Genomic DNA, 17901 nt, shown 5'->3' with positions numbered 1-17901 from the left:
ACCTCTTCAATTCAGCCAGGTGAGAAAGTGTTTCTCCGAGTTTCGCCTTTTCGCAGGATTTTGAGATTGGGTCTCAAGGGTAAGCTGTCTCCGAGATTTATTGGTCCATTTGAAATATTGGAAAGCGTGGGAGATTTGGCTTACAGACTTGCATTGCCGCCGTACCTATCAAGTATTCATGATGTGTTCCACGTATCTTTGTTGAGACGATATGTAGCAAATGAGTCTCACATCTTACATCCCTCTGAAGTTCAACTTGATTCGGATTTGTCTTACGTGGAACGACCAGTTCGGATTCTAGATCGCAAAGACAAGGTGTTGCGGAATAAGATCATTCCTCTTGTCTTAATTCAGTGGCAGCGCAGATGCACTGAAGAAGCTACTTGGGAACTAGAGAGTCGTATGCGGTCAGAGCATCCAGAGTTGTTCTAGTTGTAGTATTTTCAGTTATGATTGTAATTTCAGTTGTACTTGCGGTTGTAAATCATTCTTAAGTTAAATGTATTGTTATTCAGAATTGTCATTCTTCAGACACGATTTCGCGGACGAAATCCTTTTTAGGGGGTGAGAATGTAGTATCCCGATGCCTAATTTGAGTTAATTATTGGATTAATTATATTTCGGAGGGTTCGGATCGTCCGAGACAGGTGGCTGGACCCGTGGAAGACATGCAGGGTTCGGATCGTCCGATCAGGGTTCGGATCGTCCGAGACAGGTGGCTGGACCCGTGGAAGACATGCAGGGTTCGGATCGTCCGATCAAGGTTCGGAAGGTCCGAAGTGTACCGGATCGGATCTTCCGAAGTGGATCGGATCTTCCGATCGTTGACTATAAATAGAGGCGCGAGGCTTCACTTTTTACTCGCCAATTCCGAGTGTTCCAGAGCGTTTTAGTCGTTTCTGATGGGTTTCTAGTCTTTTCCCGAGGTTCAGGCACTAGCGGGGAGCTACTGGTTTTGTAACGGAACTGTGCTCTAGTTGGGAGCTAGCGGCATCAATGGGCTGACTACGGACGCAGGCTTGAGTCTAGGGCTGATTGCTAGGATCTACTGGTTTGAGGTACGAAAGTACTATCCGAGATATCCTGGTCGAGTATACATTCTTATATGTGTTGCATGATTATTTGCTGCATTGATATATGTCATATGATGCATGCTATTATGTCACGTTTATTACTGCATATTACATTTCATCTTGAGCCGTATCTCTTTCGAGATAGCTTTTATTGTTGAGCTGTATCTCTTTCGAGATAAGCTATATCTTGTGGGGCCGCTCAGCCCTGTCTTGTGGACGCATGGACACCGAGAGTACACAGTGGCCGACGGGTCCGGAGGGCTTCGGTGGTCCGGGACATTTTAGGTCCACGTCTGATCTTGTAGTGGATGCAGTGACCCAGAGGAGTACCGCGCGGCACTATCCACTTGGCGCCTTTAGACTGAGCATATTGAGATCTTTTGTGACTCCTGTTTCTTGACTACCCTGGTATCATATCATAGCATGTGCAATTCATATAGGCTTGTATACTCATGCTTTTGTACTGAGCGTTCTTATCGCTCACGTCCTCGGTTTTGTTTATCTTGGACACCCCATTTCCGCGGGGCAGGCCTCAGGTTGGATGGCTCAGGAGGAGGATGAGGAGGACGTGGAGTAGCCGGTTGAGTTATTTCTTCAGTACTGCTTTGTTTCGATATGGTTGTACCGCATACTTTCATTTTAGTTTGAGTTGTTCTGGATTTTTCGATTGGGTTGTATATCTATCTTTTGTTGACCTTTTCCGCCTTTATCTCTGATTGTTGTTAATTAAGTTAATTGCATGCTTAATTCTTGTTTAGTAGGTGATTCTGGAACGGGTCACTACAAGCAATGTCCTTTTTCATACCTGGCCACCAAAATAATGGTTTCAAATCCTTGTACATTTTTGTGCCTCCTGGATGGATCGAATAGGGAGTAGTATGAGCATCAATAAGAATGTCGGTTCTGATCGTTCCTGGTTTTGGCACACACAATCTCCCTCAGTATGTCCATATTCCTTCCCCATTCAATTCAAAGTTCGTATGTCCTTTATTCTCATCTCGCTGTCTCAATTGCTGGAATTCATTATCTGCATTTTGTTCGACCTTGATCCTGTCTGCAAGTGTTGGTCGAACCATGAGAGATGATAATTGGATTGCAGTTCCCTTTGGCATAACATCAATCTTCAAATTTTGTAAATCCCATAAGATTTGTTCTTGTACTAGCATTGCAGCAATAGAACTGGACTTTCGACTTAACGCATCTGCAACAACATTGGCTTTGCCCGAATGATTTAATTACACAATCATAATCCTTTACCAATTCCAACCAACGTCGTTGTCTCATATTCAGTTCTTTTTGTGTGAATAAATATTTCAAACTCTTGTGGTCCGTGTATATTTCACATCGTTCGCCATACAGATAATGGCGCCATATTTTCAATGCAAATACCACTGCTGCCAGTTCTAAATCATGTGTGGGATAGTTCTTTTCATATTCTTTCAATTGTCTAGAGGCGTATGCAATCACCTTCCCGTGTTGCATGAAGACTGCTCCTAAACCTTGTTTCGAAGCATCACTATACACTACAAAATCTCCTGATCTTTCTGGAATAGCAAGGACCGGTGCTGATGTCAATTTTGCCTTTAACTCTTGAAAACTGCGATCACATGCTTCGTCCCATACAAATCTCACATTCTTTCGAGTTAAAGCAGTCAAAGGCAATGCTATCTTAGAAAATCCCGCTATAAACCGACGGTAATAACCAGCTAGCCCAAGAAAACTGCGTACCTCGGTAACAGTGGTAGGTCGTAGCCAGTTATTAATAGCTTCAATCTTACTTGGATCCACTGATATGCCTTCTTTTGAAATGATATGACCCAAGAATGCTACTTGTTCAAGCCAAAATTCACATTTCTTCCATTTGGCAAATAAATGTTTATCCTTCAAAGTCTGCAAAACTAATTGCAAATGTTCTCGATGCTCCTCTACAGTTCGTGAGTAGATTAAAATATCATCTATAAACACAATCACAAACTTGTCTAGGAATGGCTTGAAAATTCTGTTCATTAGATCCATAAATTCAGCTGGTGAATTCGTTAGTCCAAATGACATTACAAGAAATTCATAATGCCCGTACCTGGTTCGGAAGGCAGTCTTAGAAATATCATCTGACTTCACTTTTAATTGATGATAGCCTGATCGTAAATCAATCTTCGAAAAGATAGCAGCTCCTTGTAGTTGATCAAACAAATCATCAATTCTAGGGAGTGGATACTTATTTTTGATTGTCACTTTGTTCAACTCCCGATAATCAATGCATAGACGAAGGGTACCGTCTTTCTTTTTCACAAAGAAAACAGGTGCACCCCACGGTGAAAAGCTCGGTCTAATAAACCCTTTATCAAGCAACTCCTGTAACTGTTCTTTCAATTCTTTCATTTCTGTAGGAGCTAATCGATAAGGAGCTTTTGAGATCGGATGAGTTCCTGCCACAACATCAATTACAAATTCGATCTCTCTATCTGGGGGTAAGCCTGTTACATCATCAGGAAATACTTCTGGAAATTCACAAACAACATCTGTATCTTTTAATTCACGAACAGGTGGATCACTAGTTAACACAGATGCTAAATATCCTTGACACCCCTTCTGTAGTAATTTACAAGCCTTCATACAAGAGATTATCCGAAGAGGTAAGGATATACCTGCACTTGCTACTGTGAATGTTTCAGCTCCTACTGGTGCAAACTTAATCATCTTCAGGCCACAGTCAATATTAACTCTGTACTTCGAGAGTCAATCCATTCCCAATATCACATCAAAATCGTTCATTTTCCAAACAATCAATTCAGCATACATCTGATGGCCTTGGACATATATTGGACATCCTCGCACAATCTAATCTGTCTGTAATTCTTGCCCGGAAGGTAAGGCTATGGCGAGTTGTGTCTCTAGTGTACTTGTTGTAATGCCCAGTCTCTTTACAAATGATTCCGAAATAAAGGAATGTGTGGCTCCTGAATCTAGTAAAACAATAGCAGTAATACCAGAAATCAAGAACATACCGGTGATCATCGATGTATCCGCATCCACTTCTTCTTTGGTCATGGAGAAAAGGCGTCCCTGTACTTTCTCAGAACTTCCTGGACAATTCTTGGCGAGATGTCCTGGCTTCTTGCAACGATAACAGACATTAGAACCCTGCATACACTCTCCGCCATGGAGTTTGCCACATTTAGGACAAGGTGGCCTGTCCTGTTCTTTACGTGGAGGGGAACCCTTGCCACGGGGTTCCTCTGGTCTAGTACCCCTGCTATCAGTCTTTTTGCCTTGTCCTGTTCCTTGGCTCTTCTGAAAGTACTGCTGCCTTCGTTGTTGCCTGTCCCTGTCAATGTCATATTCATCTTGTTCTGCCATAAGTGCTCTTTCTACTATCTCCCCATACGTAGCAACTTTCGACATTCGTACATCTCTTTTAATTTCCGAGCGAAGTCCTCGCATGAAATGTTCGCCCTTACTGGTGTCATCTTGTGCAATATATGGTACATATTGGACTCCGGCCTCAAATTGTTGTATGTATTCTGTCATTGCCATAGTTCCTTGCTTCAGGTTAAGGAAGTCGTTGGCTTTCTTAGCTCGTACGTCTTTACTGAAATACTTGTTGTAAAACACGGTTTTGAAAATTCCCCATGTCAATGGTCCAACCGGTAATGCAACTCTTGCACTTTCCCACCATATTCTTGCATGTTTCGTTAAGAGAAAGATGGCACAAGTTACTTGGTCAGCATCATCCATATGAAGGTAGGAGAATATGGACTCCAATGACTTAATCCACTCTTCTGCTACTGCTGGATCGGTGGTTCCCACGAATTCCGGAGGATTCAAACGTCTAAAACGATCATATACGTCTGTTTGAACAGACACATGTCTGTGTACTATGGCTTGAGCTTGTGCCTGTTCATGAGTAGTCCGTTGCATCTCCAGTAGCTGCTGGATTTGTTCACCATGGACCTTTGCTTGTTGTTGAAGTAATTGGGCGAAGTCATCTACAGGTCGTGGCGCACTACCTTCACCTTCGACTGCTGGGGCCTTGCCCTTAGATGACTCTCCCTCATGTACTTTACGTTTCGGTGGCATCATTGCTTATCTTAACCTACATGTAGGTCACGTAGAAACACATAACTTAGCATAAACTATGGAATACAAAGATACTTACTTACCGAGTTCCCCATGTATGGATGAAGTGCAGTGTCTTCCCTGTCAAAGAACCGTGGGCTCTGATACCATATAAATTGCCACACCCTCACTTTATACTTAGCATAATTACCATAATCAAAATAAGGTTTGAATGATATAACTATATTATGAATCAAATCAAACAAGGGGCATCACTTTGACGGTTTGTAAAAATTTTGGCATGATGTCCCTATATTTTGTATAAGCCCAAACCAAGCAACAACATTCATATATACATAGACACAAACTCAACTCAAGCAACAACATCAACCCATATATATATAGTCGTATTCTTACACACAAACATATTCTGTACCATCCTACCCCTAGACATAAACATTGTAAAACTTGTTTCAAACCCTGACATATAATACATATGCGGAAGCTATACAATAAGAAGTCCCGGTTCTTGCCGAGGTAGGGCACGTCACAAGCATCCATTGGCGAACCGGCATCCTATGTCTCTTCACTACCTGATCCTGTAACACATGAGCTACGTGAGTTTATAAAACTCAATAAGTTGGCACTTGTACGTATCAATATGCATCGAAGGAACATACATATCAAGTCGTGATCAACAATGAATCTTAAAAACATGTCATACCGTAGCATATATTCAATGTTCATTTTTGTACTTGAGACTCATTAGTTGACCTGTACTACTGTGCTTGCTTTATTATATAGCTACTACTGTGTTGTACGTCAGGGAGCAACCTTTGGCAACCCCACGCCCCATGAACATATATTGGCCAATAGCTTTGGTGGACTTAAAACCACCCATGATGTCAACAAGCTCTATATCATGTAAATCAATCCTTTTCTTTTCATGTTCATGTTCTTGTTCATGACATAGCACCCATCATCAATATTCATGAGTTCCTTACATATTTAATACATAACAATGGAATATGGTGCTATGTTTTCATCAATAAACATACTAACAATGTACATATATCAATAGACAATGAGATGCATTTGAAATTCATAATATTACTCATGTATTACTTCAAGAAAATGCCAACTTACTGTCCAAGCTTAAGAACACTGGTTTGAGATGGTGAATCTCGCTCCTATACTGTCAAATACATCAATAAACCCATCACTATATATATACTAGGTGAAAATCACTCCTTTACATGTAGAACAACTAAAAGAGAAGAAAACTTACACCTATATGATGCTCTTGTGATGGAGAACTAAGTTCTCACTTCAAAACAATGAAGGAAATGAAGAAGAGAGCTTTGGAGGAAGATTTATTGGAGTTTCTCTCGAGTTCTTGCTGCTAAGGAGATGAAATACTGAAGAAATGGTTCAGAAATTCGAAACTTATCCTATTTTATACTGGGCGGCGCTCGGGCGGTAGTTTTATACCGCTCGAGCGCGGAATGTTCTGTCCAAATGGTAAAATTTTCGTGCACTGGCGCTCGGGCGGTCATATTCTACCGCTCGGGCGCCACATGTTCTGGAAAAATGCTGAACTTCAGATACACCGGCGCTCGGGCGGTAAAATCTTACCGCTCGGGCGCCACCTGTTCTGCTTCTGCGCGCTACTTCATCGAAGATCGCTCCAGAAACGTCTCTTCTGTTCATAATCTGAAAAAATGGTAAACTAGGAAGTTGTAGCTCTATGTCTTGGCTTGAAGCTCCCACTGGTTTCAGGTCATTGATCGAGCCAAACTTGCACAGTGAATAGTCCCAAAATTTGTTTTATAAATGAAAGCTCGATTTAAAATATCGCAAGTGCACGATAGTCAAGTTATAATAAACGTACGTGAATACGAGTATCGATCCACAAGGACTGCGTTACACTATTCTTATTTTCACTTAAATTTCTCTAGCAACGATAGATGGAGTTGGTGATTAAACTAAAGTGAATTTAATACTAAAATGATTAAAATGCAAGAACAAATAATCAAGAAATCAATGATTAAATTGGATGAAAATCAAATGAGAAACGAATTTGTTGGGAATTATCAGTTCACCTACCACTCGTGTTCAGATAATTAGACTCGACTTTTTACTCGTGCATTCGACGGAATTCCCTAGACTAATCAATATACTCTGTCGAGCTATATTAATACTAATCATAAACATGCAGTAATCAAGTGTCCTCAATTATTTAACAGTTCACGATTGCATTACGTTCTATGGAATCCACTAGCTTTCATCCGGGTGAACTATTACTATCGACACGTACCCAATTCCGTATGTCTACTAAAATTGTAAGTCCGTGGTTTATACTATGCGATCCTATTGTTAATTAGTCTGTCGAAATCGTTAACAACATGCAATAATCAAAGGAAGATAGCTAGGCTTCGCTTGAAACAAGAAATAACAATAGCATAAACAAATCACTTGTAAAAATGTCAAGAAATAATGTTAAACAACGAGTATGGGTAGGATCCCCTCAAATCCCAACAAATTTAGAGTTTAGCCAACCAAATTCATACTAAAAATCAACAATCTATGCAAGAGAATAAAATACTGAATAATAAAATACTAAATATGACGATGGAAGATGGCTGCGACGCTTGGAATTCTCGAGTTCTTCGAAAGTCTTCCTTACTCCTAGCCTTCTCTCCCAGAAAAAATGATGAAAATATGATGTGTAAGTCTGAAAAACGGCGCCCAATCTCGTGTATTAGGTTAGTGGTCTTGGATAGAGTCCATGAAAATAGAAACAAATCTCGCAGAATCTTGCTGGATCGCGTAACTCGCTAGGGCGGTAGGTTTTGACCGCTGGGGCGAGTGACTCTCGAATAAAAACTTTGAGCCTTCTCTCTAGTCTCGCTGGGGCGGCCACGTGCAAGCCGCTCCACCACCGCCGGTCGTCGGACATCCACCACCACCGCAGCCACGCCGCCGTGCCATTCGAGACCGAGTCGACGAGTTGGGCGCTTGGGCCACCTACCAGACTCATTATCAGGCCATCGACCAAGCCCACACTCTGAACATCGAGTACTTGGTGCAGGGCATCTCGACTCACTTGGGCTTAGACACTTCCGGCCGGCCGCCTGTTCCAGCATACCCGCCACCTTTCCACTTCCAGTACACGTATTCTAGCAACGATAGATGGAGTTGGTGATTAAACTAAAGTGAATTTAATACTAAAATGATTAAAATGCAAGAACAAATAATCAAGAAATCAATGATTAAATTGGATGAAAATCAAATGAGAAACGAATTTGTTGGGAATTATCAGTTCACCTACCACTCGTGTTCAGATAATTAGACTCGACTTTTTACTCGTGCATTCGACGGAATTCCCTAGACTAATCAATATACTCTGTCGAGCTATATTAATACTAATCATAAACATGCAGTAATCAAGTGTCCTCAATTATTTAACAGTTCACGATTGCATTACGTTCTATGGAATCCACTAGCTTTCATCCGGGTGAACTATTACTATCGACACGTACCCAATTCCGTATGTCTACTAAAATTGTAAGTCCGTGGTTTATACTATGCGATCCTATTGTTAATTAGTCTGTCGAAATCGTTAACAACATGCAATAATCAAAGGAAGATAGCTAGGCTTCGCTTGAAACAAGAAATAACAATAGCATAAACAAATCACTTGTAAAAATGTCAAGAAATAATGTTAAACAACGAGTATGGGTAGGATCCCCTCAAATCCCAACAAATTTAGAGTTTAGCCAACCAAATTCATACTAAAAATCAACAATCTATGCAAGAGAATAAAATACTGAATAATAAAATACTAAATATGACGATGGAAGATGGCTGCGACGCTTGGAATTCTCGAGTTCTTCGAAAGTCTTCCTTACTCCTAGCCTTCTCTCCCAGAAAAAATGATGAAAATATGATGTGTAAGTCTGAAAAACGGCGCCCAATCTCGTGTATTAGGTTAGTGGTCTTGGATAGAGTCCATGAAAATAGAAACAAATCTCGCAGAATCTTGCTGGATCGCGTAACTCGCTAGGGCGGTAGGTTTTGACCGCTGGGGCGAGTGACTCTCGAATAAAAACTTTGAGCCTTCTCTCTAGTCTCGCTGGGGCGGCCACTTTTGACCGCCCGAGCGAGAGATCTTCTGTTAAATTCTCTTGTCCAGGCTAGCAGTCTCGCTGGGGCGGTCAGTTTTAACCGCCCTAGCGAGAGGTCTTCTGTTCGATATCCTCGGTAAGACTAGAATGCTCGCTGGGGCGGTCAGTTTTGACCGCCCTAGCGAGGCTTCTTCGTTGTTGTGCCCATTTTCTGCTATATTTGGTTCCATTCCTACAAAATACCACAAAACACACGAAATCAGTCATATGCTAAATAATGCAAACAAAATGCAAGAATAAACTAGAACAAGCTAATATGATGTATGAATGCGACTCGAAACCAACACTAAAAACACGTAAAAACGAGTCCTATCAACCCCCTCATACTAACCTTTTGCTCGCCCTCGAGTAAAATAGGTTAAAGCACGAGATTCTAAACAGACAAAATAAATAAAAAAAACGAAATAACCAACACCAGAAAAAGTTAATGGTGAGTTAACAATTTTATGTTCGTGCCTCAGTAAATTTTTTCACATCATAATCAAGTCATTTCACAAATAAATACTCTTTTTCATCTACAAATAAGTCTTGGCACTAATTCGAACGTGTGTGTGTCATGGTGGGTCTAGTCATTCGTACGTCAAATAGATCAATCGTCAAGTTATGCAAGTCACTCAATTAACACTTCAATACAAATCTCACTAGCATGCATCCCCGTGTCCATTCATCACTAACCATCATTTTGAACTTTAGTCAATTTTTAAGTGCATAGAAGGGTGTCGAAAGGAAAGAAAATAAGCTCAAGTGGCGAAAAGTTGGGAGTACATCGATCATTTTCATTGTGCAATTGTCAAGACTGTGTGTCAGACTTCCTCGACTCCTTACATCTCCAACTTTTAGCCTAGGAATAGAATTTCATTCCTTTTATTTTCGGCTCCCCCTCACCTTACATCTCCTTTTTTCACAAAGTTCTTTTTACAAGAACTTTGTTATTTCAACATTTTGATGCACAATTTTCACACATGTACTCCCTAGGCTAAGAATATATCTTTTTGGATTACAGCTGGTTAGGAGTACTGTATTTGAATTCAGGATATTGACAAGGGGGCATATGTACGGTTCAAGGTCAGTCAAATGCTATCATGCACGATCTCAATTAGTGACTTATTTCCACGGGTTTTCATGCTAAATCAATTCATACGTGATGTCTTTCAAGTTAACCAACAAGAATTTCAAATTTCACCATTATTCCTACAAAATTCTAGGCCCCACACATATGTGCTCAAAAAGTTCAAAATTTGCACCAAAACTCATGTTTCAACAATCCAGAGTATCATTCATGCATTGACCCAATCAATATTTCTCAAAGCAACATCATCATCGGCTCATAAATCATGTCAACTCACCATAAACGACTCACAATCTAACAACGAAAATACACCGACTTAAAAACCCAACTAACAAACTAAATAACTGAACAAACAAACAAAACAAACTACCCGACCCCCTCATACTAGAGTTGTGCAATGCCCTCATCGCACAAAACGAAACAGACACGAAAAACAATAACAACTTATGAATTAAAATGCAACAATAGAAAATGCAAAAGAAAAAGAAAGGGGAAACAGTGAACTCCCCTGATCAAAACTCCTCCTCCTCATCATGCTCAGGTGGTGGACTGCCCTCGTCAGCTGCAGGCGGCATAGGATACGTGTACTGGAAGTGGAAAGGTGGCGGGTATGCTGGAACAGGCGGCCGGCCGGAAGTGTCTAAGCCCAAGTGAGTCGAGATGCCCTGCACCAAGTACTCGATGTTCAGAGTGTGGGCTTGGTCGATGGCCTGATAATGAGTCTGGTAGGTGGCCCAAGCGCCCAACTCGTCGACTCGGTCTCGAATGGCACGGCGGCGTGGCTGCGGTGGTGGTGGATGTCCGACGACTGGCGGTGGTGGAGCGGCTTGCACGTGACCGTAAAATACATCAGCGGGCAGCTCATCCCGTCTCTTCGCGTACTTGGAGGTATGCAGAGCCTCATCGATGGATCTCAGTGGCGGTAGCCACTCATCATCGTGCGCGAAAATCACACCCGCGCGGGCACATAGCTCAGTCACGATAGTGGGGAAATAAAAGGCTAAATTGTTGCAATTGATACAGATAGTCAGCTGCCCGAATATGAGTTTGCCCACATCAATAGGCATCCCGGTATAGATCGCATAAAGAACCACCGCCCTATCCCGCTGTACATCACTCGTATGCCCTACCGGCATCAATCTCTTCGATAGAAAGGCATACCAAAGTGCCGCCTCCACCTTCAAAAATTTCTCAAGAAACACCGTATACGTTCCCGGCTGCTTCCACGTAGTGCCCGAATAACACAATGTGTGAATGATCAGATCGTAATCCGGATTCAGCACCCAAGCCTGGAATACCGAATCATCCACTGCCGGTAAACCCAACAAATCATTTATCGTTTTAGGATCATATGGGACTTGACGTCCCCTCACCCTAGCCTTATTTTCAGTCCCTTCCGGGGCGTTAGCGTAAAACTCACGTACAACCGGCACCACAGCCGCATTCGGTTGTGCTAAAAAATTCGTCCACCCTCGTCCTGCAACCTGGAACTCCTCAAAAATATTATCTAAAATCCACGAAGTACATCCCCTCTCAGGGATTGGTTTTCTATGGAGTTTAGCTTGCTCAAATCGCTCCCTAGCCCTATCATTCACAAATATAGAGGGGGTGGATCGAGAACTAGAGGCACCGCGGGTTACCTTCGAGCGTTTGGAAGCCATGGTAAGAGTAGAGTGCACAAGTAATATGAAGTCGCCGGAAAATTTGGAAGCTCGCCGGAACGTGAAGAGGCGGCGGCGTGGGTGGTGGTCGGAGAGTGTAGATTTGGCCGGGAAAATCGCGTCTTGGGCTTTGCAACAATGGAGATTCACAAATATACCTGTAAATTGGCAAGAAACCACGTCAATCGCTTCAGATCTGGAGTGGAGGGGCGAAAATTTGAGAGAAAAGTGTAGGTTTTGCGAGTGGGAGAAGAGAGAAGGGAGGGCGCAGCTTTTAAACATTCGCGACTCGCTAGGGCGGTCAAAAGTGTCCGCCCTAGCGAGAGTCTGTCTGCCCGAAAATTACGAGTGCTCGCTGGGGCGGACAAAAGTGTCCGCCCTAGCGGGAGAACCTCGGTTTTAAAAATTTTAAAAAGACGCGAGTGTTCGTTAGGGCGGTCAGTTTAGACCGCCCGAGCGAGACATCCTCGACTAAAATTATTTTGAAAAGTTGTAACACTCGCGGGGGCGGTCAAGTTTGACCGCCCTAGCGAGGGATTTTCGGGAAAAAATGTTTTTGAAAATTTCGATTCCTCGCTGGGGCGGACAAAAGTGTCCGCCCTAGCGATGCATGCTCGGCCAAAAATCCATTACAAATTACAACCTCTCGCTGGGGCGGTTAAAATGAACCGCCCTAGTGAGGTATTTTCGAAATCATTTTGAAAAAATTTTTTAATGCAAATGCCATGCAATTATCTAAATGCAAATGATGCAATTAATTAACTAACGAAAAGAATAAAATAAGGAGTAGAAGTAGTTCTCAATTTATCGTCTAGAGCTCGACTTTTCACCCATGTCCTTAACGACTGTCTTGGAGCCGAGTGACTCCAATTTGTGGCTCAATCGTGCCACCAATATAGTGCTTTAATCTTTGGGCGTTCACAGTAAACGTCCCTTCCTTGCCGTCATGCAACACCACTGCACCTGATGGGAACACCTCGGCTATAACGAATGGTCCTGACCATCTTGACTTCAGCTTGCCCGGAAAGAGTCGTAAGCGAGAGTTGTATAACAACACCGCTTCACCCACTTTGAATTCTCTTCTTACAATGTGTTTATCATGGGCTCTTTTGGTGCGTTCCTTGTAAGATAGGGCAAGATCATACGCTGTACCTCGGAACTCATCCAACTGACTCAACTGCAACAGTCGTTTTTCACCTGCAAGAGCAAAATCAAAGTTCAGTGCCTTGGTCGCCCAATATGCTCTATGCTCTAATTCTACGGGTAGATGACATGCTTTACCAAAAAGTAACCTATATGGTGTAGTGCCTATAGGTGTTTTGAACGCAGTACGATAAGCCCACAAAGCATCATCTAACCGAATGGACCAGTCCTTTCGATTCACATTAACCGTCTTTTCTAAAATCCTCTTAATCTCTCGATTGGACACTTCAACTTGTCCACTAGTCTGAGGGTGGTATGGAGTGGAAACTTTGTGGGTGACACCATATTTGCCCATCAGTTTATCAAAAATTTTGTTGCAAAAATGGGTGCCACCATCACTTATGATTGCACGTGGTGTACCGAATCGATTAAAAATGTGTTTTTTCAAAAATTTTAACACCACTTGTGCATCATTCGTGGCACAAGCCTCCGCCTCCACCCATTTAGATACATACTCTACTGCCACCAAAATAAATTTCTTTGTAAAAGACGCAGGAAAAGGACCCATAAAATCAATCCCCCACACATCAAATATTTCACACTCAATAATGTTATTCAAAGGCATCTCATGACGGTTAGAAATATTACCTGTGCGTTGGCATCTATCACAATTGAGAACATACAAACGAGCATCCTTAAAAAGAGTTGGCCAATAGAAGCCACATTCGAGTACCTTAGATGCCGTCCGTATGGGTCCAAAGTGACCACCTACCTCACGGTCATGGCAGTGGTTCAGAATTTGACTGGTTTCCTCCTCCGCTACACATCTCCTTATCATGGCATCTGCACAGATTTTAAACAAAAACGGTTCCTCCCAAAAATAATATTTCACGTCAGAAAAGAATTTCTTTCTTTGGTGAAACGATAAATTTGGGGGAGGTGTGCCAGTGACAAGAAAATTTGCGAAATTGGCATACCAAGGGCACGCATTTACCTCAAACAATTGCTCATCAGGGAACCAGTCATCTATATCAGTGTTAAAGCCATTAATTCTAACATCCTCAAGCCTAGACAGATGATCAGCAACCACATTTTCTACACCCTTTTTATCTCGAATCTCGAGATCAAATTCTTGCAATAGTAAAATCCACCTAATTAACCTAGGTTTCGCATCTTTCTTAGCAAGCAAGTATTTTAGGGCAGAATGATCTGTATACACAATCACTTTAGACAGAACAAGGTATGAATGAAATTTCTCAAAAGCAAATACTATAGCAAGTAGTTCCTTTTCAGTAGTAGCATAATTCAATTGAGCATCATTTAAGGTCTTACTTGCATAGTAGATGGTATGAAATACCTTGTTCTTCCTTTGACCCAGCACCGCACCAACAGCTGTATCACTAGCATCGCACATTACCTCAAACGGTAACTCCCAATCAGGGGCAGTCAGTACAGGTGCTGTCACCAAGCTCTTCTTGAGTACTTCGAATGCCTGCAGACAAGTAGAATCAAAATTAAACTCAACATCTTTCATCAACAAAGAGGATAAAGGTTTAGCAATTTTAGAAAAATCCTTAATAAAACGCCTATAAAAACCCGCATGGCCTAGGAAACTTCGAACTCCCTTTATCGATGAAGGTGGTGGTAGATTTTTGATCACTTCCACCTTGGCCTTGTCGACCTCGATTCCATTCTCCGATACTTTGTGTCCTAACACAATCCCCTCTTGCACCATGAAGTGACATTTCTCCCAATTTAACACCAAATTGCTCTCTTCACATCTAATGAGCACCAAATTCAAATTTTTTAAACATTCATCAAATGAAGAGCCAAAAATAGAGAAATCATCCATAAAAAACTTCAAGAAAATTCTCAATCATGTCATGAAAAATAGCGGTCATGCATCTTTGAAATGTAGCAGGTGCATTGCATAGACCAAAGGGCATACGCCTAAACGCAAAAGTACCATAAGGGCAAGTGAAAGTAGTTTTCTCTTGGTCCTCGGGTGCAATTGTGATTTGGTTGTATCCCGAATATCCATCCAAAAAACAGTAAAATTCATGACCGGCTAATCGTTCAATCATTTGATCAATAAATGGCAAGGGGAAGTGATCTTTACGGGTTGCATCATTTAATTTCCTATAATCCATGCACACACGCCAACCCGTAACGATTCTAGTGGGAATCAACTCATTTTTTTCATTGGTAATAACAGTAATCCCACCCTTTTTAGGCACACATTGTACAGGACTTACCCACGCACTATCAGAGATAGGATAGATAATACCTGCGTCCAGAAGTTTGATCGTTTCAGCTTTTACTACCTCTTGCATCTTTGGATTGAGTCTCCTTTGTGGTTGTGCTAGAGGTGAGTACTTATCTTCCATTAGGATTTTGTGCATGCAGATCGAAGGACTTATCCCCTTGATGTCCGAAACTTTCCAAGCGAATGCTCCTCTATGCTCCTTAAGGACTCCCAAGAGCTTACTCTCCATATCGTCTGTCAAAGAAGAGGAAATAATAACAGGCAGTTTATTATTTTCTCCTAAATATACGTACTTGAGATGTGGAGGTAGTGGTTTGAGCTCCAAAGTGGGTGGCTCCTCTAGGCTTGACTTTTGAGGCACTAAATCTTTTCTATCCCCCAATTCCTCTAGTCGAAGCCTCACTTGCTTTCTCCAAGGTGGAATGGCATTCAAATGAGCTACCATCTCCATCCTTTCCTTGTCCAGCTCGTCCTCCTGTTTTTCAGTAGTGAGAGTAGCCTCCAATGGCTCTTGCAATCCATCCTGCACAAAATCACAAACAAGAGAATCTAAGACATCAACGCGAAAACAACTATCATCGTGCATTGTGTGCTTGAGAGTATTAAAGACATCAAAAATAATTTCTTCTTCTCCAACTCTCAGTCTCAATTTTCCCTCGTCAACATCGATCAGTGCTTTCCCTGTAGCCAGAAATGGTCTCCCTAGGATTAAAGGCATCTCCAAATCTTCCTCCATATCAAGTACTACAAAATCTGCAGGAAAAATAAACTTATCCACTTTCACCAAGACATCTTCGATAATCCCACGTGGATACTTGACAGATCTGTCAGCCAGCTGCAATGACATCCTAGTTGGCTTGGGTTCACCCAATCCCAGTCTCCTAAACACAGAATACGGCATCAAATTAATACTCGCACCAAGATCACATAGAGCTTTATGAAAATTAATATCACCAATAATGCAAGGTATAGAGAAACTCCCTGGATCTTTTTGCTTAGGAGGCATCCTGTTTTGAACTAAAGCGGAGCAATTTTCAGTCAAGTTCACAGTCATATGATCTTCTAGCTTCCGCTTGTTTGCTAAGATATCTTTCAAGAATTTTGCATAACTTGGCATATTCAGTAAAGCATCAGCAAAAGGAATGTTAATATGCAGTTTTTTGAATATCTCAAGAAATTTACCAAATTGTGCATCTAACTTAGCTTTTTTCAGTGCTGCAGGAAAAGGTGGGGGGATAACAATTTTACTCGGTGCAATAGGTGTAAAAGTAGAGTTAGAAGACTTACCTCCTTGCTGTTCCACCTCATCCTCACCTTGCTTGTTCTTTTCCTCCTTAGACTCAAGTGCCTTTCCACTGCGCAATTCCACAGCTTTCACATGCTCTCTCGGGTTAGTCTCCGTGTTGCTTGGCAAAGTTCCTTGCTCCCTATTAGCAATTAACTTAGCCAATTGTCCAATTTGATTCTCTAACCCTTTTATGGATGCATCCTGATTCTGAAATCTCGTCTCGGTTGCAGAAATAAATTTAGTCATCATTTGCTCTAAATTTGACTTCTCCTCCCTAGGCGGTTCTGGCTTGAATCCTTGGTGCATCCCATGTGGTGGCCCTCTTTGTTGGCGGTTTTGGTTGTTTTGACCTCCCCACGAAAAGTTTGGGTGATTCCTCCATCCCGGATTATAGGAGTTTGAATAAGGGTCATTTCTAGGACGGTTCTGGAATCCCACGTGTTTTGCTCCCTCAGGCACATAGAATGGATTGCCATCTTGGCAATCCTGCACGTCATGCTCACCTCCACACTTATCACAGAAAATCTCTTGCAGACGCATAACCGATCCACTCGCACTCATCCCATCAATCTTTCTGTTCAAAGCCTCCAACTGTGCTGACACCGCAGACAAATCAGTAACTTGATTAACCCCCGCACCTCGTTTCTGCCTATCAGAATGAGGATGATAGCTGCTAGCAGCCATCTCCTCCAATAATTCATATCCTTCCTCAGCCGTTTTTCTCAGCAAGTTACCACAGGCAGCAGCATCTATCATGGTACGGTTAGAAGTAAGCAGACCGTAGTAAAAAGTTTGAACAACTAACCCAAGAGGTAGCTCATGGTGTGGACATCTCCTCAATAAATCCTTGTATCGCTCCCACGCCTCGTAAAGTGACTCAAGCTCATATTGAGCAAAAGTAGTAATGTCGGCTCTCAGCTTCATAGTCTTCGACGGAGGAAAGTTCTTGGTCAGGAATGCCTTCGCCATATCCTCCCATGTAGTGATAGACCCTACAGGCAAACAGTTTAACCACGCCTTAGCTTTATCTCTTAGTGAAAATGGAAATAAACGCAAACGAACAGCATCATCAGACACAGCATTAAACTTAAAAGTATCGCAAATTTCAAGAAAATCAGCTATATGAGAATTAGGGTCGTCAAGTGCACTTCCCCCAAA

General features: G+C 42.0%; 1 non-coding gene across 1 annotated transcript; it reads left to right on the top strand.

The window, feature by feature from the left end:
* Window positions 1-17557: 17557 nt before the first annotated feature.
* On the top strand, window positions 17558-17664 carry LOC140815776 (small nucleolar RNA R71). Its single transcript, XR_012114422.1, has one exon. It is a non-coding gene; the product is annotated as a small nucleolar RNA R71 (small nucleolar RNA).
* The last annotated feature ends 237 nt before the right edge of the window (window positions 17665-17901 follow it).

The sequence above is a fragment of the Primulina eburnea genome, chromosome 15, assembly GCF_022965805.1.
Source record: "Primulina eburnea isolate SZY01 chromosome 15, ASM2296580v1, whole genome shotgun sequence".
Lineage (NCBI taxonomy): Eukaryota > Viridiplantae > Streptophyta > Magnoliopsida > Lamiales > Gesneriaceae > Primulina > Primulina eburnea.
This window is presented reverse-complemented; position numbering and strand designations above follow the sequence as displayed.